Genomic DNA, 25,739 nt, shown 5'->3' with positions numbered 1-25,739 from the left:
CACTGGTTTCCTTTGACCTATAGGCGGGTTGAATGGTCTTTCGGGTTCGATTTGTTGCCATCTTTTTAAATGGCGGCCAAAAACTTAAAACCCTTCTTTATAGAATAATGTCCGCGTGAAAAGTAATAAAAATGTCCCGACGAGCTGACGGGCAACGCCGAGTGCCTTAGCTCCTTGGGTGCTACAAAAATATTAGTCAGCATTAAAATCTACCCATTATTTATATCCTTTTGATGGAAGTTCTTATTACACGCGAACCACGCCGCGGGTAACAGCTAGTAATAACATAAAGTCGGCTAAAACTTTCTTTTAATAACACCAATGTTAATTTACTTCTTATACTCAATGTTAAATATCATCAGAAGTAAGATGAGACCAGAAGTACTGAGCTAACCAAATTCTTCACTTGGCGAAAGTAAATATTCTTGACAACACACAAACGGTTGGCCCTCTGGTAGCGGTTTCTGAGTTTTTCCTGTCCAAAACGTGAGACGCTCGCGGCGGTAGACTCCCGAACTAGATTCAAGCACCCGCGTCCGTGTTCCGCGGCTTTAGGTTGAGGGGAAGGGGGTAGGAAATGTTTTTAGGACTCGACCAATTTTTTTCTCTCTAGTGTAGTCGCGATGGAAGCGGTGGCATAAAATCCTCAAATTTGTTCACTAGTGCCAGGATCTACTACCAATGCTAGAGCTCTTTACTTCTAGTCTTAGTTTACTTCTGATATCATCAAAAGACAAGTCACGTTGAGAAAGTATACACAAACTCAACATGAAATAATTAATAATTCGTTAGTGACAGTCTTATCGACAAACTAACAGCGAGAAAGCCAAAAATAAAAAAATAAAATGAAAGACACATTTTGAATTGAAGAGAAGAAGAAGTAGGTTATCCTGGTCATTTGTCGGTCTACGGGTCAAGGATATATCTATAGTTTTTATCGGTTTTTGCCATGGAAAAGAAGTAGAAGCGTTACTTTTACACAAAATATCGAACTAAATGTCGATTGAAGCGGCACGGTATATTCAGTCAGTCAGTCTTCGGGCTTCACCCCCCCCCCTCCCTCTCTCAATACATAAGGTAAAATAATCTGACCAAATGGAATAAAGTATACCTTTCCATTTCATAAGTTTATAAGATATGTTCCTACAACAAGTATAACACTACCTATTGTATACTTCGTAATGCTACCGAGAGACTTACAGCTCGAGCTATAGCTAGTTCTAGTAGAACGACAAGCGAGGATTGAAGTCCTACACTTGGTGGTTAATTAATTTTGCAGGACTTCCATGTTCCAACAATTCTTTTGAATTTTTATAACGGCTCAGATCTCGAGCTTGGGTTTTGAAAGGGATAACCTGATTGGCTTGATTTTGCCATGCGCAGAACCCGTTTTAACCCCAAGAGTCAGACTCTAAACAAATTAGAAAAATAAGAGATTTATTTTCGTCGCTTAACGACAGATGGTACTACTACAGTCAACTTTGTTATAGATGGAGACTAGACCAAGGCAACTTGTTTATTTGTTGGTTGGGTCTATTTAGTCTGTACTAAGCCTTTAACAGCGCCAAAACCAGGCCTCTCTCGCTTTACCTCGAATCTATAACCTACAGCATCACTTCATGACAAGCTCCAGTTTCTAAGTTACCAGTGACAAACTTATGAAGGAACATACCTTATGAACTTATGATCATACATATATACAATTTAACCTGAAAACATTTCAGATCGTTGCCTTGGATATTTGAAAAAAAAAAGAAGGTTGCGACACATAAATAAATACATAAGCTGCAACATCTCTTAAACGGCACTGCATCGATTACGTGGCTTCAACCATCCCATATACTAACTCAATTTAAACCGTTTAAGGAAAATTGGATTATATAGCCTTCATGCATAGACGAGCCCGGCTCGTGCATACAGTTTATGTCACGAACCATACCACGCGCGCCATGAACCTTTTTTAAAATAATCGCGAGCGACAAAGTTACCGCCTTTTTTCACGCGTTTATTTTTTTTTTTCAAGAGCCGTTTAAAAGTTGGTTAGCAAATTAAGCTCGAAAGCAACAAAAAACGTCTATATAGAAGAAATTAAAATTATCCCAGTTCGTGTTTAGAATATTTGTTGAACAAGAATATGCATGGGTATCATAACAAACCCAATTTTATTTTTCCCCTTTTTTATATATATGTCGCCCGTATGTTCGTTTCTCATCTATATATTTTCAACAGCTCTTTTTAACAAAGGAGAGAGAGAGAGAAAGAAAGAGGGAGGTTGAGAGAGAGAAAGTTACCAGGGTTCATACAACTTGTGGAAAACAAATTTCCCTGTGATTTCCAGGTTTTTCCCATATACTTCCCTGAGTTTTCCAGGTTTTTCCCGTATATGGAGTATCCTATGGAGCAAATGTTAACGAAGGAGGGGGGGGGGCAAATATGACTATAACATACTCAAAGGGCATCCCCGTATCTCTAGTAGAACCAGAGTTATGAGCCTCCAAAATATAGTGTAATGTTAATCCTATGGAGGAGGGTATGTTTATGAACATTTTCCTCAATTACTCGGCCCCTGTTTGTCGTAGCCGTATGTTTTTAGTATGGTTGGATGGGGGACAAATATGACTATTACATAATCAAAGGACATCCCCGTATCTCTAATATAACCAGAGTTATGAGCCTCCAAAGTATAGTGTAATGTTATTCCTATGGAGGGTATGTTTATGAATATTTTCCTCAATTACTCGGCCCCTGTTTGACGCAAAATTCCCTGATTTACCTGAATTTTACTACAAAAATTCTAAATTTCCCTGAGTTTTCCCTGAAGTTTTTGTCAACTATTTATTTCCCTGATTTTTCCCAGTTTTTCAGGTTTGTATGAACCCTGAGTAATAAAGGAGGAGAGAGAGAGAGAGAGAGAAGAGAGAGAGAGAGAGAGAGAGAGAGAGAGAGAGAGAGAGAAGAGAGAGAGAGAGAAAAGAGAGACCAGTTTCCTATCTCCGCGGAAAGCCTTTCTCCGCCGATTTCTCTAGAACTTCGTTTATACCTCTACGTCTTTTTTAATTGAAGTAGGTATAGCCAAGGCTTAGCTGCATTTAGTATACAAAGGAAAATATACCTAGTCGGCAATAATTATATCGTAGACTCGGGTGCCATGCAAGCTATAGTAGAATTAAGACTTTGTGTTTCTTATAAAGATTCCCAAACAGCTAGGGTATACATCTAAAGATTTCCCGCTTGCTGGTGAGAGAAAAAACCAGGAAACGAAAACGAGACACTCAGCAATTCCTTATTTGAGGGAAATGAGTCTCATTTTACCCAAAAATAAACGAGGCAACCAAAAGAAAATAAAACAAAGCACCACACACACACAAAAAGAATCCTGACCATTTCCTCTTTTTCTGATGTCGAGTCTCATTTTACGCTCTAACAGTCGCAGTCACAAACTCTCGGTTGGTCAAGGCAGTTAGCCAATGGTCAACGAGAAAAGAAATAATAAAAGAAAAAACTATAGCCGAAAGACCAACTGCGGCCCTTCCCTCCCCTTCTACCAGGGTTCGTACAAAATTTTTGGAATGAAATTCCCTGACATTTCCAGGTTTTCCTTGACTAAATTCCACAAATTTCCCTGACCATATGCAATAACGTATATGGCGAACATATATGAAAACAAATCTAAATTCACTCGAATCATTTTTGCACGAGTTATTTTTTATAAAAATTAGCCAATTAATTCGTTTAAATTTAACTTTAAGTAAATCATAAATAACTGGAGCAAGCTCCGCGAATTTGGGGCTCTGGTCAAATCTCAGACAACACCATTTTCTGGTCACCTTTATACTGTTATCCAGACTTTAAATTTCCCTCCAATATACTTTTCCCTGACATTTCCCTGACTTTTTAGGTTCATTTTAAATTTCCCTGACTTTTTCCTGACCTTTGAGGCCCATTTTCAATTTCCCTGACTTTTTCCTGACCTTTTAGGCCCATTTTCAATTTCCTTGACTTTTTCCTGACCTTTTAGGCCCATTTTCAATTTCCTTGACTTTTCCCTGACCTTTTAGACCCATTTTCAATTTCCCTGACTTTTCCAGGTTTTCCAGGTCGTGTACGAACCCTGTCTACCATAACGATTTGCAAGGGATTTTTTTTTGCCAACCCTTTTTTTTATTTTGCCCTTAGGATTGACGGTGTCCGATGTAGTAATTGTCCCCCTCCCGAATCCCTGGCAAGATCATTCTACACACACAAAAAAGAGAAATGACCGCACCAAGAACTCCTAGAACAGTAGTAGCTTAGTCTTGAGCTCGGTCTTATATAGGTTCGATTCGCTATTGGGACCAACGTTGGAACGTCAGACATTAAAGGATTTACCGAAAAATATCTTTTTAGTTAAATGTAGTGATTGGGAAATAAACCGATATGATATCGGTATCGGTTACGGTGTTAATTCACCAATTTATAGGTTAATAATTGGTAAAGATCGATTAATAATCAGTAAAAATCGGTTGATGATAATCGGGAAAAATCGGTTGATAATCGTTAAAAGTGGGTTTACCATCGTTAAAAGTGAGTTTACAATAGTTAAAAATCGGTTGACAATCGTTAAAAGTGAGTTTACAATAGTTAGAAATCGGTTGACAATCGTTAAAAGTGAGTTTACAATCGTTAAAAATCGGTTGACAATCGTTAAAAGTGGGTTTTCAATCGTTAAAAATCGGAATAGATTCCGGTAAAAGTTCGATATTGGCATAGGTACCGGTCAATTTACAATATCGCCCATCACTAGTTACAAGATTAAAATTTCCTCTACATAACAATATCAAGAAAACGCGTTTGCATCCACTAAAGCTTGAAAATAACGTTTAAAAACAAACATTAAATTTTAGGGCCATTATTTTCAATGGGTTTAATCAACCTTGTACCCGATGAAAATTTAAAATAAACTGTACAAGTAGGTTATGGAAAAGTACGAAAGAAATTACCAATAAATTCTTAAGCCTTGGCTCTTAGAAGAAAAATTATAATCGTACGTGTTCGGACGTTAAATACATCAAGCCCTTTAAAAAAAGAAAAATTTAATCTCGCTCGGCAGAGAATAAACTCATTGGAGTGAAAAAAGCATTTCAAGGGATCTTCTTCCAGCACTCCAAAAAAAAAAGGCTAAAGTCCGTATCGAGGTCGCCACTCCCATCGGGTGACCCTTCCTTCGCGTAGGGTCCCTTTACACTACTTATTTGTGTTGCCTTTTAAAAATGGGAACCGCCAGAAGAATGCCAGACTGATTGCATCTGAATGTACCGCGTAACATATATATTAACACGAATAAACAAGATGTTGTTTATAGAGATAACATTGTAAAGGTTATTCAGAAACATTAATGGTACCTCACTAAAATATTGAAGTCCTTGTAAGACTTCAGATTGAATTAAGTTTCCTGGATTTTCCTGGTTTTCCATGACTTGTGGCAACTCTAATACACGGATGTCGATAGGCAACAACATTTTTACAGGGGCAGATTGAAAATACATGGGATTCACAGCCCCCTAAATGTCGGTTTATCCCTGAACTCAGATGCACCGCGGGTTAAACATTTCTACAGGGGCAGATTGAAAATACATGGGATTCACAGCCCCTAAATGTCGGTTTATCCCTGAACTCAGATGCACCGCGGGTGAAACAATCTACACGGGCAGATTGAAAATACATGGGATTCACAGCCCCTAAATGTCGGCTTGTCCCTGAACTCAGATGCACCGCGGGTTAAACATTTCTGCAGGGGCAGATTGAAAATACATGACATTCGTTTCCCCTAAATGTCATCTTATCCCTTCAACACAAATGCACTGTTTTAAAAGAAATTCAGTGAAATGTGAAAAATATTCATTCATTCACTCACTCATAAACGACGCGTGAAACTCTTCTACATTACAGGGTACAGGCGCCATAATTAAATTTAACCAAGAAAAATATATATATATATTTCAAATAAATGCCTTTTATATGGATGACCAACTTAATAAGGGTTGAAAGTAAAAAGAAGTAAAGAATGGAGGGGGGATCCCTTTTTTACGCGGGAGCTGGTTTTTTGGCGCTAAATAGAGGTGGCAGGCCGACATTTCATTATGCCCCATACACTCTATGATCTTCTTTATTTCGGTCAAAGCGTTTTCTGGCCAAGAACATTTATCTTTCGTCGCCAGAGAGAGAAAGAGAGAGAGAGAGAGAACCCTTCTCTCCCTCCCATCAGTGAGCACGTTAAAGAGGAGCTCGGAGAGAACAAATTTCCCATCAGCACTCCCCCCTTTCAAAGCCGGTGGCTATGGCTCGGTATCAGAGTTCAGCACATGCGCAATAGGCGCAACGGAGAGATGTTTGTTTATAGCCAGTATTACGTGCCGACCAAGGCTACAGTTAACCACGCCAACTGATCTCTAGCAGGGTCGAAAATAAGCACAGGGCACTGAACATTGTCCAATAAAATTTTAAAATCTCCCATAATTTTGATAAAAACTAAGGGGGTCACTGGACAGTTTGACCAATAAATATTGATAACTTGAGCATGGAGATGCGATACTACTATTGCACGCTCCAGTGGACAATGTCCTATAAATTTTCCAGTCAAACAGGGGTCACTGGACACATGTCCTTTAAGAAACTTTCCTTATTTTTCCAGCCCTGATATCTGGTATTTGCCTCTAACCGTCTTTTCGTTTTCCCCTTCTTAACGTATCACGTGACGTATGGCTCCTCGGCTGTGCGCCATAGGTAGGTGCGCGTGAGAGAGATATCGGGCTGTGCCGTTACAGTTACCTTCCCTCTTTAACTCTCCTTCTCATAAGCGCTCCCTGCTTCCATGGGAGAAAGAAAACCAGCCACTATTTCGGTTAGAGAATTAAGAAGACACTTTTTTATCGCTTAAGGAGATTATATTTGGCGGCATAGCATTGGGAAACTGTCCGGCCATCCCCTTACCCTAGCGACATCCTTAAGCACCTCCGGAAAGAGCTAGGAGAGACTGGACAGATAATCTTCCAGCTACTTAGGTTAAGTTTTTGCGTGTATGTGCATGCGTGGATATCTCCATTTTGGCCATTTTTAAACTAAGGGATTTACCAGCTACCTATACCACCGGTGCTGCGGGACCACACCCATGTTTTTATAAGGACTATAGATAAGGCTAGACTGGCTGAGGGTGTTCTTTTATTTTGTTTTTATTAAGGAAGGGATCATAATTTAAGTGAATTATCCTCAAGGGATGGAAAGAGATATCCAAAAATAGAAGAAAAAGAAATGCGAGACTATGATTATGTCGGGGAGGGACACGCCCCAGAAAATATGACGATGATGACGAGAACTCGGACTTTGTTTACGCAAATATATTAAAAATACTTTTTTGACGACGACATCAAGTCGAGAAGTAGCGATAACAATTTGGAAGTTCAGAGTTCATACAACATTTGGAAAACCGATTTCGCTGGCATTCCCATGTTTTTCAAATATTTCCAAGGTGCAAGGTCACCTACTAACTGCAGGGAAATTTCACTCAAGTCTTAGAAATTTCCCTGAACTTCACTAAAAATTATAAATTTTCCTGAGTCTTCTCTGAATTTTTAGTCAACAATTTATTTTCCTAATTTTTCAGTCAACAATTTATTTCCCTGAACTTTTAGTCAACAATTTCCTTCCCCGAGGCTTCCTGAACTTTCTGTCAACAATTTACTTCCCCGAGGCTTCCTGAACTTTTAGTCAACAACTTATTTAACCGAGTTTTCCTGAATTATTAGTCCACAACTTATTTCCTGAATTATTAGTCCACAACTTATTTCCTGAATTATTAGTCCACAACTTATTTCCTGAATTATTAGTCCACAACTTATTTCCTGAATTATTAGTCCACAACTTATTTCCTGAATTATTAGTCCACAACTTATTTCCTGAATTATATTAGTCAACTTATTTCTCCGAGTTTTTCCTGAATTTTTTGTCAATTTATTTTCCTGAATTTTTCGTCAACCATTTATTCCAATGATTTTTCCTTCAATTTTAAGTCAACAGCTCATTTCCCCTCGGTTTCCTGAATTTTTAGCCAACAACTTATTTCCCTGAGTTTCCCCCTGAATTTTTAGTCAACAACTCACTTCCCCAAGTTTCCCCCTGAATTTTCAGCCAACAACTTATTTCCCTGAGTTTTTAGTAAACAACTCATTTAAATTACATTTCCAGAGCCTCCAGAATTGTACGAACCCTGTAAGGTACTATAGTTACATACCAAAAACATATTCACGTAGTAGCCTGGTTACAAGAACGAGGGACATTCAAGTCCTAGAAGAAAATGCGCAATTCCTTTCTGCGTTCCTACCCCCCCCCCTCTCAAACCCTTTCAGCAAAAATCTTAGACGAATTTTCCCGTACAGTACAGTACGCGTATTGTATAGTTCATTGGGTGGTACATGCAGGCCTCACATATAGACGTATGATGCTTTTATCGGCTAACTGCGCCCCATTCTTTCTTTCTCTTTTCAAAACTAAATCTGGCCATCTAAGAAGGAAGTAAAAGTCCAGCCGGGTATTCGCCCCAAGACATTTAATAAAATCATACAGTGGGAAAGAGATTGCGAACGAGTAGCTCCTATAAGTTACGGCGTATTAACAGAACCGGGGAAAATGCGCGAGCTATTTTTAGGGGCTAGGGTTGCGGGGAAAAGGCGCGTGCTGACCAGCACTCGGCGCGAGCCAGGAAGCTAGGTATCTGGATTATACAACTTCATCTCAGCTCACATCTACTCAAGTTTATTCTTCCGTCCACCTTAGCAAGACGAATACAGCCATAGAGATAGTACAGAGGCCAACTCGCTACTACATTTCTTTTGAAGGTATTACCAGGAATTCATACAGTTACCAGGAACCATTGTGCGTCCATATATCTGGAGATTTAGTGGGCGGGGCTTGAGAACTTACTGTCCGCCACGCCTCCATTGGGTTCGCCCGGGAGCACTCCGTATTTTGTTGATTCGTCATCGCTCTAGTTGCTCACAATGAAAGAAAAAAGTTTGTTCTGAGCGGTTTTGTGACGTCATCGGGCGCTCCATTTTGGTCGCTCCGTCTCTAGAGTCAGAGCGGTTGGGAGCAAACCGGGAGGGAGCGACTAGCTGGTGCATTGGAAGATGCGCCTCCGTCTCAGAGCCGCTCGTTTTTTCATAATGAAAGACGAATATTTTTCGGAGCACTCCGGAAGCGCTCGGATCACCCCAATGGAAAACGCTATTAATTGATTGGTAGCAACGCGAGGTTGGGACGAATGCGCGCGAGCTAGGTTCAACTCGCAGCGAGATAAAATTCTTCGTACGTAATGAGCAGTCTAGCTCATCCCCAAGAAGACTCGCCTAGATACATTGAGAAAAATGGCTAGCTAACTACTCAATCATTCCGAGTAGCTGTATGCATTGATGGTATTATGGGTATTCGCTTTAGTTTAATGAACGTAGGCACTATCTCCATTTCGCCCTGAAAACCCAACCCCAACCAAGTTCTATTCTACGTTGTTCGTTTCGCGCCTGGGGTCAAAGGGGCGTTCTCCCAAACAGCTGTTTTAGTTTTGCGCCTTTTTATACGGGCGCCTAAAATTTTTACGTCGCATTTCACCACGAGTTTATACCAGTTACAACGCTACCCTTTAAGTATTTTAATAAAAATGGATTCTACCTTATTCTCCATTGTAATCTAAAGTTGCAAAATAATATAAAAGTCTTTTCAAGATAGGAATATATATACGGACTTTAAAAATTCCTTTTGAAAAAAAAAGGCCTATTTCGGTAGAGACTTATAAAGGGTCTAGAAATGGGCGTGGCACTTAAATTTATTATTATTTGGGCCATTTTGGGAAATGGGAATATAGGCTGGCTGCCCTACCGGCTTTTACGAGTCAACAATTTTATTACATGTAGGTAGTAGATTTATACCAATATTTGCAACTTTACGATATAAGGAATACATACATCTAATAGGAATTATATATCCAGCCGGATTTTGTTGAAAGAGCTAAGCTAGACTAATTAATCATTATGTATGACGTATTTTACCTCGTGAATAATATATCTCGCTGCACGTCGCGTTGATACCAACCAATGAAATCACAGTTAGAAAGACAGGGTTCATACAACGTTTGGAAAACTGATTACCCTGAGTTTCCCTGGGTTTTTCCCCTTATTTGTCCACGAGTTTTCTAGGTTTTTTCCCCCTATATATTTCCGTGACATTTCCAGGTGACATTTTTAAATATCACTGTCCTTTGAAGCAGACGATAATTTACGTTTCATTAACTCACAAGCGCTAGACATAAGCTATAGGCAATGCTCTGGCAACTCCAGAACCAATGAGTACATTTTATCTGCCCCAATCATATGGAGTAATAACAACGAGAGTGGTTTTCAAGCAAACCCTTCAGAGCACACTTAAATCTCACAAATTCCCTTGATTTCCCAGAATTTCACTATACATTTCTCTGAGTTTTTTTTTAACTATTTATTTCCCTGAGTTTTCCAGGTTTGTATAAACCCTGAAAGACGCCGTCGGAAATAATGACTCGTTCGTGACGTATAGTAAGTTCTCAATCCCCGCCCACAAAACACGCATAGAAATTAACACGTGGGACGGAATAATTCCTATTCTAGCTGTATGAATTCCTGACGGTACGCGAATAGACTAAAATGTGATTTTGTTGTCGGAGGGGGCGTTCACTAAGGTCTAAAATTAGAATATATAACTTGTTTATATTTAAATAGACGAACGAGCCAAAAATTCTATCTCTTTTACACGAAAAACGAGTGTTTCAAACGACGAGGGAATAAGAAGGAAAAAGGAAGGAACCTTACTGATTCTAATTATAGATTTAGTTACAAGGGGGGAGATATGAAGAAGCCAATTTTTTACGCATTTTTTACAAAAAAAAAAATGTAAAACGATTTTTTAAACGTCTGTTACCGCTCTCTCTTTCGTCGTAAGTGGTAGAGTGTTGGAAAGTTTGAAATAAAACAAGAAAAACTGGAAGGGTGACGTCATTGAAATGTTATCAACATCGTCAATTATCCAGATAGAGAATAATTACTTGAGACACAAGAGAAGGGATAAACGACGGAACCAAACAGCGGAAAACAGGCGCGATAATTTCACCCCAAGCTTCTTTTAGACTAAGAGGATTGATACCATTTACACCAGGAGGCCTGGCCTAGGCCTGGCTACTTGGATATAATAAAGTGCAGTACCAAGTAGCCTCGTCTCCGGGTGTAAATGGTATCAATTCTTCTAGTCTGAGTTTAAAATTGCTATAGATTAATTACATTCTTAGCCTCTTTTAAAAATAGGCTTAGTATATATAGTTTTCAGACTGGGAGTATTCATACCATTTACAATAGGAGGCCAGGCTATACTTGGAGCACAAAATTGTATGCATCTTACAAGTTGCCGGCTTCCTTATAAATCCTCTAAGTCTGAAAACAATGTATGCAAAAACTATAATGGAAAACCACGTTATTTTCATATATACATTAAAAAGTAAGGGGTTGTCACTACTCTATTTTAATATAATCCTAATCCCAATATGTTCGATGAAAGGTCATAGGTATATAGCGGAATAAATTTAATGGAGTCGCTATATATAAACACACACCTCTTTTATTTTAAAGTTCGTGACCTTTAGAGGGTGTTTTGAAAATATGTTAAAGGGTAATCACCATAGGAAGCCTCTTTGTTGCCCTAAAGCAAATGTCGTTACCAAAAATAGACAACTGGCGAGGGAGGGGGAAATTGCAAAACAAGGGTAGGGGGGAGGTAAAAGAGTGAAAATTTCCAGACGTATATACAGGGTGTTCCATTTACAGTTGGATGGCTCTATGGGAAATCAATTCGAGTCGAAAATGTAATTTCTATTTTATGGATGACCCCTTAATTAAATTAGAAATCAGATGTCGCCTTTTAAGTATCTTAGTTAATTTCAAGGGGTCACCCATTAAACAACTCAATCATGAAATAACCAGTAAACTATGTTCCTCAGTTCAAAATGTCATACTAAGTTACATCAAGTAAGTATTATTAGGGAACTAGTTTATTAGGGAGAAGGTATAAGATGCCCAAGTATTCGCTCGCCATAGTCCCAGACCCCCTTTCAAAATACAAGGGGGACGTAAAAAGAGGCCTCTCCTCAGTCGGAAAATATGACTGTAATTTTCGTCATTCGCGTCGCCTCGCTGACGTGCAGTGTTTTCAAGAGCCAATGAGATGCTGGTTGTAATTTAGAGGCGGCGGGGATTAACTCCGGACCTACGTACCGTTTGGACTGGAGATAAAGCTAGATTATAAATGTGGAGGCGAATTTATACCTTCTCCCTAATAAACTAGATATCACTTCTTGCTTACATTTTCAACTCAAAATTTATTCCCCATAAAACAAAACACACTGTACTTCGGTCCAACCAACCAGACAACCCTTTTTGGGAAGAAGCCCCTACCCTATATAGGAACATTTTAAATTCCCGCCACTTTTATGATATCCCATCTCACCCACGCTCTAAAATCCCGCCCTTTTACAGGTAATAAATAATTTATTCATGGAACCAAAAGATACACCGTAAAACCTTGCCCTATTGGTCAAAATTGTTGTTGCTGTTTTTTATATAACGCGAGAGAGCCAAGTAAAGTCCAGCGTAGCGTACAATATTTATGACGAGTTAAACAACGCCCATGGCGTCGAAAAAGGGTCATGAATTCTTTCTATATACGCCAAAACCAGCAAAAGATCCCAAATAGGCTAGATACTTTTTATTTTATATTTGCAAGTATCAAGGTATATCCAAAAATATAAAAGGGTATATTCAGGCTACGGAATGGTTATATTATATTCAAGAAGGTATAGCTATAGAGAAAAATATACTTTCTTATATTCATAGAGCTTAGGAAAATTATGTAAATTTTCTCACACCCGTATCCGAACCAGATACATCTGACAGCATAGCCTAAGGTTACTTATTTCGAAGGGTTGTGAATAAGAAATAGGCTTATTTCCGAGCTTTGGGGTAAAACCGCCAAGAGAAGCTGTTTCGAGAATGGAGTACACAGAGTTGAACGGGATCGACCGAACACTAATTTTGAGGGAAACTTAACAACAACATTTTCGACTCAAAATTTATTTTTCCTATAGAACCATCCCACTGTACTTCGAGTAAAATACTGAGAAAACTGAAATACAATAGATACGACCAGGGATAGATTTAATTTTAGAAGTAGGAATGGAGAACGGTTAGTATTTACTTCAGTTACTCCGACTCATAGACCACCCAGTATAGAGCCCCTCCCTACAACACGTAACGAACAGTTTAAATTATCATATTGGCTCACTTAAACTACGTTTTGATGACGTTGCTGACGGGGACGGCGAAAAATACCCGTAATTCCTTTCTACCTCTGTCGCTATGATCCGCCTCTTCTTTCATACCCCCCTCCGTCCCGTGGAAGGGGGTCCGGAACTTTGACGCGCGCCCAGATATTACTCTGTTCTCCATTCCTACTTCTCAAATTAAATCTATCCCTGATACGACAGGACAAAATACGTTTAAAATAATTGTAGGTACTTGCGATCCGTTCCACCCTGTATACAGACGCGGGAAAGCTAGGTAGGTAGGTAGCTACCTCGAGATGAAATCGAAACTCAAGACTCAAAGAGTAAGAGAGATGAAAGGGGCTTTGAAAAATCTAACGAGTGAATTCGTACCCAGCCTTAAAAGTCTAGAGGCCTGGAGGGCCCCAAACTCAAAACCCAAACCTTTAATTCCGAAAGGAAAATTTTCCCTTTTCAAAAGAGTAAAACGAATTCCATTGAAAAACACACCGTCAAAATTGGGATCCTCTATACATATACATACATACATACATACATACATATACTTCCGACTTCGGAGTGAGTACATAGCTAACGGAAATATAAATACATCTTGTCAAAAAAGGTTATAACTTATTAATTGAAACGGAAAATGTTGCAAAATAAAAGTTTCATTACAAATCACAGGAGAGAGAGAGAGAGAGAGAGAGAGAGAGAGAGAGAGAGAGAGAGAGAGAGAGAGAGAGAGAGAGAGAGTCACGCGACTGACCCACCCACTTTTGCAGTTGCAGTTATAAAATGCAAGTCTATATATATATATAATTATACGCCTTAAACTTATTTATTGAACATACGGTATTTTAAAAAAAACATGCAACCAAAAAAGTTAAGGTGAAAAATCACTGACCCACTTTCGGATTTAAAACTCGCAATTACAATAATTTCGAAATAGCGTGATTGGATTCCATGGGTGTAGGAGGAGTATAGCAGCCTAAAATAGTTGGAACCAAAACCCAAATGAGTTGGCCATAAGATATGTTAGATAAGTATGACACCATACCTATACTCCGTAATGCTAGGGACTTACAGCTCGTGTGAGAATTGGAAGTCCTACACTCGGTGGTTAATTTTACAGGACTTCAGGTCCTATTTAGTCTGCATTACTAAGCCTTTGACAGCACCAAAGCTATGCATCTTCGCTTTACCTCGTATCTATAACCTACAGCATCACTTCATGACAAGCTCCAGTTTCTAAGTTACCAGTGACAAACTTATGAAGGAACATATCTTATGAACTTATGATTGTCCCATATAACCCTTCCTCCGGGTATGGACAAATGGACGGAAGACGTGAACCTATTAACCCGTTGACCTTCGCGCCACTAACGACAATCGGCAGGCAGCAGGGCGAAAACCCAACCCCATGCAGAAAAAGAAAGAAAAACACATCATCTCGAGTGTATATACTAGACTAATGACGTCTCTCATTTTTCTTCTCAACAACTCAAGTCTATATCCAATAGGACCCAAAGTTGGTTGGAGTTGGGACCGACACTCTACTGGGATAATGACTAAAACCCGCGGAAAAGGGGAACCCAATTACCAAGGGACACTAGTGACATTGCGCCTAGAAAATTCACCAACCAAATGTTGACCTTGAATGCGAGAGAACAGACTAAAGGTTGAAATATAATTTATAGGGTCAGGAGATTGCTTTGAGACAAAGGAACGTTAATTTGACCTTTTTTTAAGTTTTGGGGGGAAAAGAATAAGATATTTACTTCCGGCGCTCTTTTCGGAAGAGAGAGAGAGAGAGAGAGAGAGAGAGAGAGAGAGAGAGAGAGAGAGAGAGAGAGAGAGAGCGAGAGAGTGAGTGAGAGAAAGAAAACTATTTCTATTTCCGTTTTTGTTCCCTCCCTATGGCGGAACGCGTTACTTCCGTTTCCTCCATCTTATTCCGGATGGCATTGAAAAGGCGCCCAGAATGGCATTAGGAAACCTTTAAATAATTTTTAGGCAGAGGGACAGCTACTTCACTTAAAAGTGACAGGCGATAGAAGGACGCGTCACGCGTCTGCCTATTTTATTTTTTGATTGAATTGCACCTCCCGCCTTGTGAGGGAAAGCTTTTAATTCAGGATCGATAAACTAAAAGGGAAGACAGATCAGAAGTTGAAACGCGAGACGGCAACTTGAAAGAGAAAACCTTGCAGCCTTCAACCAACGAACGTCCTTAAAGTTTTAAAACTTCAATTTCGGATGCACCGAAATTAAAAACAAAGCGTGCATGCTATTCTCCTTTGGTACATACTGGTAGAGGTTTCAAAAATATTCAATGCAGATAGGGGATGGATAAAGAGATTGACAAATGTAAGAATGTCCGCTTATAACTTACTTAGAATTTTACAAATGTATTTTAGAAAGAAGATAATTTCTTTGTTTGTTCTTTATCAGGGTACGAGTCCAAAAAAAGGAACCCAGTAGTTTTATTGGGTTTTACTAACCATAAAAAACCGACTTAATATTGAAACAATAAATATCTTTTTCTTAGCATTTAAATTCATCAAAATTGAAGATATTAATATTGGGTTTATCAGAAGGGGATAATAGAAGAAGGATGACACTCTGCATCCTCTTAATACTTCAGCTATGTAACATGATTCTTCCCTGGCTTACTCCACCCCTTTTTGTTTGCTCTCCAACTCATCAACCATCAGATGGGCATGGCACCGTGCTAGGGTGAATTCTATTAGGTACTAAATCCCCAGCAATAAACCAACAAACCTTGATTGTCTTGACGTGGGACAAAAATTAATCTACAAGCGCATGCGCCTTGGAAAATAGTTAAGCGCTAATAGAGTAATAATGAAGGAACTATTTATCGCGTATGTGATTCGGTTTAGTAACCTCGCTATAATAAATGTAAAATGATGTTGGGATGAAGAATCATGTTACAATTACCCCCCTTTGTGGTGGTACACTTCTCTCGAAGAGAAGTATTATATACTTCTGGTTTTATTAAGTAATTTGGTGGTTCAGTTCTACTAAGGGTTGCCATTAAGCCTGTTAAAAACATCCTATTCTATTTCTAGACCAGTTCCATATGTTTAACCACTAATTAAACGTAGCTTTACTGAATTTTAAAGTTGTAAAAACACAACATGCATGATGCAAAAACCAATTAGTGTCTAATATCTACACAGACAGTAAACTCTTATTGCTTTCCATCCTCTTATAAAGCCAGATAGCTTAGCTAAAGCTAACTTTACATATTTATGTTTATCCCAAAGTTTTATTTATTTATTTATATATCAAGAAGCGATATCTAGTTTACTAGGGAGAAGGTATAAGAAGCCTAAGTATTCGCTCGCGCCATAGTCCTGCAGTCCCCCTTTCAAAATACAAGGGGGGGGGGACGTAAAAGGAGGCCAGGCTACTTCGCCAACCTCTCCTCAGTCGGAAAATATGACTAATTTTCGTCATTCGCGTCGCCGCGCTGACGTGAGTTTTCAAGAACCAATGAGATGCTGATTGTAATTTAGAGGCGGCGGGTATTAACTCCGGACCTACGTAACGTTTGGACTGGAGATAAAGCTAGAAATGTGGGGCTAATTTATACCTTCTCCCTAGTAAACTATATATCGCTTCTTGTATATACATAAAAAAAACCACAAAAACAAATTAATAAATGAAATAAAAATTGTGACTTACCAAAATATCTTCGAAATGCCGCTTTGTTTAAGGCTTCCGTAAAACACAGTAAGAACTTAAGGCTTTCAAATGATTCCCTCACCTATGGAGATAAAATAAAATAAATTCATTTAAGAAAAATGTTTCATTTAGATCGCGAATGACCTTAATCCCTCTATTAAGAGAAAATGATGCCTCAATTTAAAAAATTAATAATAAATGTATGACACGGCGTTAATGGCAAGAGAGACCAAGAAAGACTTAATTTTAAAAGGGACCCCATCACTCATAATAAAGCCTCTTAAAGGGAGGGTGAAAAGTAAAAATCAAACTACTCTTTCATCGATTCTCGATCTACTATTAACGTAAGATATGTTCCTACCATAAGTTTGTCACTGGTAACTTAGAAACTGGAGCTTGTCATGAAGTGAATGAGGTATAGGTCATAGATTCAAGGTAAAGCAAAGCCTGGTTATGGCGCTGTCAAAGGCTTAATACAGACTATATAGGAGAAGATGGAAGTGCTGCAAATCTAACCGAGTGTAGTACTTCAATTCTTGATTATCGTTCTTGAACTAGCTTTAAGTGAGTTTTTAGCATTATGAAGTATAGGTAGTCATACTTATGGAATGGAGCATATCTTATAAACTTATGCTATTAATAAGACCAATCTAGAAAATAGTAAAATATCCAGGAAATACCCGGAATGATTTTAAAATTAAAATTAGTTTTAGATTTCATGGATAATTTGAAATTTGCACCTTCGACCAATCACGTCACGCTATATACCTCGCGGTAATTTTCAATCGACATTGAGGGCGCCACGAGAATTTTGTTAACAAGAAGGTATGGCGTTACGCGATTGGTGGGAGATGCAAATTTCAAATTATCTATAAAAATCTCAAAACAAATTTGAATTTTAAAACCATTCGGAGGAGATACTTATTTCCTGGATGTTTCACTATAATGCAGATTGGTCTTTATAATTAATAGGAGAATCGATTGATTTTAATTTTCATCTTCCCTTTAATGTCCTTGGCGCCCGAATATATAAGTACACATGCATCTACGCCTTTAGCAAACGCTCTAGAACCTGCAGGGGGCGTTTCCTAAAACCGAAGGAAAGGGGGTTTAAGAGATTGGTCTGAGCTATGTCCTCCCTAATCCAAGTTGGCCGTCTTTCCAGCTAGCTAGCAGACGATAAATATTTAATAAACGTCATTTTAATCGCCCCAAACCCAACATACCAAACTCCTCCAACTCCTTAAACCGACAACATTCAGACTACCTAGATTAGAATGTTGAGTTCAAATTTCAAGATAGAGTTTACTTTACAAGGTGTTACAAAAAGGGTTATTACAGGACGGAAGTAGTATATGTGGGATGGTTCTATGTAAAATGAAGTTGGAAATTAAGAATCATGTTACAATTACCCAGGCCGCTTTGTGGTGGTACACTTCTCTCGAAGAGAAATGTTATACACTTCTGGTTCTATTTATTAGAGCCTCGTTTCTGGCAAAGAATTATTCATGTACTTCAACAGGGATAGATTTAATTATAGAAGCAGGAATGGAGAACAGAGTAATATCGGGGGGGGGCGTCAAAGTCCCGGACCCCCTTCCACTGGGGGTATGAAAGAAGCGGCGGGTCATAGCTACAGAGGTAGAATGGAATTACGTATTTTTCGCCGTCCCCGTCAGCAACGTCATCAAAACGTAGTTTAAGTGAGCCAATAAGATAATTTAAACTTTTCGTTACGTGTTGGAGGGAGAGGACGTTCTATACTGGGTGGTCTATGAGTCGGACTGAAGTAAATACTAACCGTTCCGTTCTCCATTCCTACTTCTAAAATTAAATCTATCCCTGCCTCAACAACGCCATCTAATATATATATTGTTGGGTTGAAAGGTGGTTAAATATCGCGTTATAGGGGTCTCTCTTGTTTCCGAGAAATTAGCGTTTCAATCGATCAAGCGACCACTAACCATTTATTAAGAATGAGGGCTGCAGGCATTACAAGTCGCTCGTTAGGTATAACGCCCCCCCCCCCAGCTATACCAAAAAGCTATTTACATAGAGACTTCTCCAAAATACTGAACTTTATAAGCGCGGAAATACGTTGTTAAAATACGAAGGAGGTTAATTTAATCAACACGTGTTTGAAACGAGTTTCCCTAAATATCATAGCAAAATGGATGATTTGGCTTTAAGCTGAATACTGGCCATATACATTAATTGGCAGCTATAAATTTGGACAAAAGTTTTGAAAAAAAAAAAAAGACAGACATAAAAACAGAACGCATAGGCGGTCTAACATGCTTCATAAATTTATAAGTGATATGTTCCATCCATAAGTATGACACTATTTATACGATTCGTAATGCTACTGAGAGACTTACAGCTCGAGCTAGTTCAAGGGAGAACGACAAGCGAGAATTGAAGTACTACACTCGGTTAATTAGTTTTGCAGGACTTCCATCTAGGTCCTATTTAGTCTGCATTACTAAGCCTTTGACAGGGTCAAAACCAGGCCTCCCTCGCTTTACCTCGAATCTATGACCTACCTCCCTCACTTCATGACAAGCTCCAGTTTCTAAGTTACCAGTGACAAACTTATGATAGGAACATATCTTATGAATTTATGATGCATTGATACTTAATTGACCATTTTTGAAAGTCGCAATATTTAATCTACTCTCCTATAAACTCGTGTCGCGAGAAATTAACAGAGACTTTTCAAATATAAGTGTCTAGCGTTTAAGCAACCACCTTATTTCCTTAAGACATTTAAACACCCGGCATTTACAAGTGTCTTCAAACGAAAGAACTTTAGTGGACTAGTAACTTTAAAACCCTATCTTAGCGTCTATGCTTCAACATACCTTCCGGATGTTCAGTATTAACTCTTTACCAATTAAGCAGACGAAACTGCGTTCGCGCCGAATTTTAAAAAGGGTTCACATAAAGCACCTATCCCTATCGTGCGCAAGTAACTTATAAATTAATTAATTAATTAAGAAGTCCCCGATGGTATTTTAATGGGGTCCATTACCCGACAGACCACTCAGTCCTTATAACAAAAAAAAAACTTAAACCGTCCGCAACTTACTATAAAACTTAATTAAAAAAATAACAATAATAATTAGGCCTAAAAGCGATGGTACGTACAGTTCATAGCACCCATTTCTTAAATGAGAATTTGTATATATTCATCATAAGTTTATAATATATGTTCCTACCATAAGTATGACACTACCTATACTTCGTAATGCTACTGAGAGACATACAGCTCGAGATAACTAGTTCTAGCAGAACGACAAGCGAGAATTGGAGTACTACACGTGGTGGTTAGTTTTGCAGGACTTCCATCTAAGTCCAATTTAGTCTGCATTACTAAGCCTTTGGCAGCGCCAAAACCAGGCGTCTTCGCTTAACCTCGAATCTATGACCTACCTCAATCACTTCATGACAAACTACAGTTTCTAAGTTACCAGTGGCAAACTTATGGAGGAATATATCTTAGGTACTTATGATACATCTTAGGTACTTATGATACATCTTGTATCCATCCAGACACTTATCTTATAGACTAAAATCTTATAGACCGGTAACTTTCGCCTTAGCTAAAATCTCACCGTGAAAAGCAGCGGCTTTATGCAAACCGCGTGTCCCCGATCTAAATTCCACGAGACGCCGGATGGAACAGCGCGACAACACAGGCTGACTTTCATTAGTGTACCAATTTAACCAACGCTACACGTTTAAGTTGAAATCTCGCCTGGTTATCTAACCAACATTACAAATTAAATCCTTAGTAAGACAAGCCAAAGGCATCGGTAGACTAATCCTAAAAATAAGATACCGTTTTTTTTGCGCGCGACCTATTTACCTACAATCTCAGATCTCACGTGAACATCGAAAAGTCGAGAATACAATGTTACGTTACGGTTTAATAAAGGAAACACGGGATGTTCTAAAAAAGAAAGGGTAATTATGGGTCCGAATTACAGTGGATGGGATGTTTCTATGGGAAATCAATTTAGAGTCAAAAATGTGTAATTTCTATGGTTTTTAACCTAGGAACACCCTAATTAACAAGTTATGATTTAAGTGTTTTACGGATTACCCCTTAAATTTAAGAAAGATACTAAAATACAATGATTTCCCATTTAGTTAAAGGGTCATCCAAGAAGCGATATCTAGTTTACTAGGGAGAAGTTACAAATTCGCCCCACATTCCAGTACAAACGTAGGTCCGGAGTTAATCTACCCTCTAAATCACAACCAGCATCTCATTGGTTCTTGAAAACTCACGTCAGCGCGACGCGAATGACGAAAAATAAAGTCATATTTTCCGACTGAGGAGAGGTTGGCGAAATAGCCCGGGGCCTCCATTTACGTCCCCCCTTGTATTTTGAAAGGGGGACTGGGACTATGGCGCGCCAATACTTAGGCATCTTATACCTTCTCCCTAGTAAACTAGATATCGCTTCTTGGTAAAACGTTATAATCATAACTTGTTAACAGTTTCACTTATAGTAAAATAACACAGAAGTTGTTACATTTTCGACAAAAAATTGATTTCCCCATACTTTGGTCCTATCATCCTCACTCTTTGGAACACCTTCAAAAAAAATAAGTAATTAATCCGTTTAAATTCGGTAATGGTAATGTACAAGCATCGCGGTAATTCCTATGCAATTACATGAGCATTCATTAATTGTTAATTGCAATGATCCCCCAACTTACGTTTATAATTTCACTTGCAAATATCAGTCACAAAGAATCAAAGATAGACAGGTTAGTTTGGGGAGCAGTGTATTTACGCTTTCAACTCAAGGTTAATTACCGATAATAAAAAGTAATTGAGATATTTTAAACCTAATTTGTTAAAATCAAGTAAGTCATCGGATCAAAAAAAGAAAGAACAAAATTCGAGTTATAATTAAAGATAATTTAAATGTCAAAGTTGACCCTAGTCAAATATATACACCCTTTCTCCGTACTTACGTACATCTTTGGTATGCTTAAGAAAGCGTGTAAAGAGAGAAGAGAAGAGAAGGAGCCCGGGGATGTTAGTCCCTTCCCGATTTCATCCCATTAAAATTAACCTTACCTAGAAAATGAAGACGACAGCGCGCAGTTCTTGGGAACTAATTACCCCCTTGCGTCCTTCTACTTTAATTGTAACCTTTAAGACCCCATACCCTTCCACCGACCCTTGCCCCTCTCCTTGAGAAAGTGAAATTTTCCCGGAATTAATCACGTTTATTTAAATAAATCAAAGGAAACTATCCTACTTAAGAAATTCCCAATAAAAGAAGAAAAGAAAAAATTCGAAGCAATTCTTTTTTTGCGAAAAAAAATAGTGCCATAAAATTTTGAAAGAGCAAAAGAAAACATATACTATAGTCGAAATTCAAAATCTAGGACGCGTTTTCAGGGATAAATTGAAAACTTTATAGTAAGTTGTTTTTCGCGAAGATTTATGGGAAAATTATGAGAGACTAGTAAATTATCTCGGATTGAAAGGAAAAAGAGCTGCATGAAAATTTATTTATGCAATTAAGAACTCAGAACTAATTTAACAAATTAAGAAACGTTGCGTGTTAGTTTCTTATTATAACAGCGAGATTTTTTAGGCCCACGCTATTTTAAATTATTATATTTATTTATTATTTTTTTACTACATACATAGTGTTTTTGATAAGTATGTCATAAATAAAAGGGGTATATGTTCATAGGGTCAAATTTAGTGGAAAGTGCATGTCAAAGAACATGATGGGGTCTACAACATTTCATTATGGGCTCCATAACATTAACTGGTCCCCAAAACAAGGGAAACTTCACGAGTGTGGAGTGAATAGTTTTAATTTACCATGCAGCGTTCGCACCACACTTCTACCCATTTAATAGTAGATATTTTTACCGAGGGGGTAGACGCTCTGGATCTCTGCGTACACCTGAGTTCAGCTTTGACAGTGCATTGAGTCCAAAGCCTTTGGAACTCATAGTTCAGCTTTGACAGTACATTGAGTCCAAAGCCTTCGGAACGCACAGTTGAGCTTTGACAGTGCATTGAGTCCAAAGCCTTCGGAACTCACAGTTCAGCTTTGACAGTACATTTGAGTCCAAAGCCTTCGGAACTCACAGTTCAGCTTTGACAGTACAATGAGTCCAAAGCCTTCGGAACTCACAGTTCAGTTTTGACAGTACATTTGAGTCCAAAGCCTTCGGAACTCACAGTTCAGCTTTGACAGTACATTGAGTCCAAAGCCTTCGGAACTCACAGTTCAGTTTTGACAGTACATTTGAGTCCAAAGCCTTCGGAACTCACAGTTCAGCTTTGACAGTACATTGAGTTCAAGACATATTGTACACCTGAGTTCTCAAGTGTCTACCCCCTCGACTTTTACTATCGTTCTTAGATTAAAGACTATTGAAGGCTGATATGAGTTACTTAACACATGTTTTAGGACCAGATATCCCATTATAACTAAATATTGTAGACCCCATCCATGTTCTTTGAAGAACACTTTCAACACAGTTTAACCCCAAGAACACACAGACCCTTTTATCCATGGCAAACTTATCAGAAACACACTGTATATATAAATATATATAAGTTAAAGGAGAAGAAGAAAAAAACACTTTTAAAGACATTCTTGGCACGGGATGATTTCACTAAAGGAAGCTGGGGAGCGAAAAAACGTCAGAAAAAGATGGAATGAAAGATAGAGGAAATTCTATCATCCATCAATCGATGTCCATCTGACGAATAAAGGCTTTCCTTTATACAACTCAACTGCGAGATTCACGCCTTGACTATAAAACGAAACTATAACAATAAAACCTTAGCTATATACGATACATCTAAGCCTTGAAAGGTACGTTTAGAAATCATTCAAAGCCATAGTATGATCAAGAAATAATATCTAGTTTATTAGGGAGAAGGTATAAATTCGCCCCACACTTATAATCTAGCTTTATCTCCAGTCCAAATGTACGTAGGTCCGGAGTTAATCTCCGCCGCCTCTAAATTACAATCATGCAGCATCTCATTGGTTCTTGAAAACTCACGTCAGCGCGACAGACGCGAATGACGAAAATTACAGTCATATTTTCCGACTGAGGAGAGTGTAGCGAAACAGCCCGGCATTCTTTTACGTCCCCCCTTGCATTTTGAAAGGGGGACTGGGACTATGGCGCGAGCGAATACTTAGGCATCTTATATCTTCTGCCTAATAAACTAGATATCACTACTTGGTATGATGGATACAAGTAGAGAGAGTTCTTTGATAATTTACAATTGGAAAATTGGCAAATTACCGACACGCGTCTCTACCACTACCACACAAGTCTCGCGCGGTCTTAGACTTAGGAACGTTAAAAAATAAATAAATTGATTCATTCACTCATGAAAGAATGAAATAATTTCGCTCGCAACGCTGCCTATATAGCATTATACTATTATATTATTTAAAATTGACGGGAAAGGTCAGACTTGGGAAGCTGTATACGTCATCGCTAAACTAAGGGGAGGGAAAGATGGCAGATTGCCGGCTTAAGAATTGACGTCGAAGAAATTCGAACACAAGAAGAAAAGTAAGCCAAGGGTAAACATTTACCTTTCTTCGAAATCCAAGAATACGAAAAATTGCGAAAAGCGCTAATCCAGAAAATGAAATTCACTTTAAACACTGTTTACTTGGAAAACGATATTACAACAAGATAACTTCGCAAAAAATGGTCGCTAACGGAGACACTAAGTAATATACCAGCACCAAATCTTCGCTCGAAACCAGCACCAACCGTTTCCACGAACTAAGAAGACCGAATGGAAGAAAGACAATGATAAAAATATGGCGTCGCAGTGGCAGGCAACAAAGACTTTGGCGTATAGCTACTTCTTAATGAAGCGAAGTTTGAACTTCCTCTCTAAAGACAATTCTTTCTAAAGGTAGACGATGCGAGGCACAAAAGAAATCCAAATGGAACGTCGACGTACACGACGAGACTTTGCTCACACACAAACACACACACACACTAGTACGGAGATGATGAAAATAAAAAAAAAATAAAAAATAAAAAACATGCAAGAAAAATAAAGGAGAGAATCTTTTCGCGATGCAATGAGCTAAAAATAAATTTCTTTCTCCGGTTAGATAGTCTTGAAGTTTTAAGAAAAAAAAAATGCGGTGCACTTTGTCGTATGAAGGAACGTCAAGCTACCAATAGACATTCCAGTAATTACTCGCGGAGAATTTTAACTACAACACACAGGCGGAAGGCCGCCTTCTTGGGTATTTCCTTGGCGCCAACCAAGAAGGGACGCCAGACGGAGCCACCCCAGTACACTAAACGTGGTAGAGAGGCTAGCCAACTCGCGTTGCGCCTCTAGTGGCGCTTTTTGACGGGAGGAAAATACCAGGGAAAAATGATGATGGGCGACCTTCGGCACTGAAACTCTCCAAGTGTAACTCGCGTGCGCACGTGACCCTAGCCTTCGGAAGTTCGAATGAGGCAATTGTTAAGTGCTGCCGCGTAGCGCCATTGTATTTGTATGAGAACTAGGTTCCATTTTTAAGACAAAGGTGGCGTACGTCCTTTACGATTCATTACTGTACGACAGTCTGGGAAATAACAGTGCACTTCCTCTGGTCCAAAACCAGTTTATTAATTG

At 38.7% G+C, this 25,739-nt stretch overlaps 2 protein-coding genes across 5 annotated transcripts in view; one reads left to right on the top strand and one right to left on the bottom strand.

The window, feature by feature from the left end:
* Positions 1–25,739, bottom strand: part of LOC149691580 (tetraspanin-14-like) — a 118,661-nt gene that overhangs the window by 28,986 nt on the left and 63,936 nt on the right. For 3 of the 4 annotated variants that reach the window (XM_089868916.1, XM_089868917.1, XM_089868919.1), the window contains one exon: positions 17,078–17,159. The gene's annotated coding sequence lies outside the window, so the exon portion shown is untranslated. Of the gene's footprint in view, positions 1–17,077; positions 17,160–24,684; positions 24,703–25,739 lie in introns of those variants that run through there. The other variant, XM_089868918.1, reaches the window with a different exon arrangement.
* Positions 1–25,739, top strand: part of LOC149691582 (uncharacterized) — a 120,553-nt gene that overhangs the window by 34,827 nt on the left and 59,987 nt on the right. The window lies entirely within an intron of this gene.

The sequence above is a fragment of the Phalangium opilio genome, unplaced genomic scaffold (genome assembly GCF_054372755.1).
Source record: "Phalangium opilio isolate 3A_F unplaced genomic scaffold, DU_Popi_V2 ptg000025l_1, whole genome shotgun sequence".
Lineage (NCBI taxonomy): Eukaryota > Metazoa > Arthropoda > Arachnida > Opiliones > Phalangiidae > Phalangium > Phalangium opilio.
This window is presented reverse-complemented; position numbering and strand designations above follow the sequence as displayed.